The sequence below is a fragment of the Orbicella franksi genome, chromosome 3 (assembly GCF_964199315.1).
Source record: "Orbicella franksi chromosome 3, jaOrbFran1.1, whole genome shotgun sequence".
NCBI classification, from domain to species: Eukaryota; Metazoa; Cnidaria; class Anthozoa; order Scleractinia; family Merulinidae; genus Orbicella; species Orbicella franksi.
The window spans coordinates 5,076,364-5,077,500 of NC_138147.1; positions in this window are offsets into that span (position 1 = coordinate 5,076,364).

Below are 1,137 nucleotides of genomic sequence, written 5' to 3' on the forward strand. Positions count from 1 at the left end.
GTCATCTTGCTCCCTACTACCTCCTCTGGGGAGGAGGAAGGAGGGAAAAAGAGTCATCTTGCTCCCTACTACCTCCTCTGGGGAGGAGGAAGGAGGGAAAAAGAGTCATCTTGCTCCCTACTACCTCCTCTGGGGAGGAGGAAGGAGGGAAAAAGAGTCATCTTGCTCCCTACTACCTCCTCTGGGGAGGAGGAAGGAGGGAAAAAGAGTCATCTTGCTCCCTACTACCTCCTCTGGGGAGGAGGAAGGAGGGAAAAAGAGTCATCTTGCTCCCTACTACCTCCTCTGGGGAGGAGGAAGGAGGGAAAAAGAGTCATCTTGCTCCCTACTACCTCCTCTGGGGAGGAGGAAGGAGGGAAAAAGAGTCATCTTGCTCCCTACTACCTCCTCTGGGGAGGAGGAAGGAGGGAAAAAGAGTCATCTTGCTCCCTACTACCTCCTCTGGGGAGGAGGAAGGAGGGAAAAAGAGTCATCTTGCTCCCTACTACCTCCTCTGGGGAGGAGGAAGGAGGGAAAAAGAGTCATCTTGCTCCCTACTACCTCCTCTGGGGAGGAGGAAGGAGGGAAAAAGAGTCATCTTGCTCCCTACTACCTCCTCTGGGGAGGAGGAAGGAGGGAAAAAGAGTCATCTTGCTCCCTACTACCTCCTCTGGGGAGGAGGAAGGAGGGAAAAAGAGTCATCTTGCTCCCTACTACCTCCTCTGGGGAGGAGGAAGGAGGGAAAAAGAGTCATCTTGCTCCCTACTACCTCCTCTGGGGAGGAGGAAGGAGGGAAAAAGAGTCATCTTGCTCCCTACTACCTCCTCTGGGGAGGAGGAAGGAGGGAAAAAGAGTCATCTTGCTCCCTACTACCTCCTCTGGGGAGGAGGAAGGAGGGAAAAAGAGTCATCTTGCTCCCTACTACCTCCTCTGGGGAGGAGGAAGGAGGGAAAAAGAGTCATCTTGCTCCCTACTACCTCCTCTGGGGAGGAGGAAGGAGGGAAAAAGAGTCATCTTGCTCCCTACTACCTCCTCTGGGGAGGAGGAAGGAGGGAAAAAGAGTCATCTTGCTCCCTACTACCTCCTCTGGGGAGGAGGACGGAGGGAAAAAGAGTCATCTTGCTCCCTACTACCTCCTCTGGGGAGGAGGACGGAGGG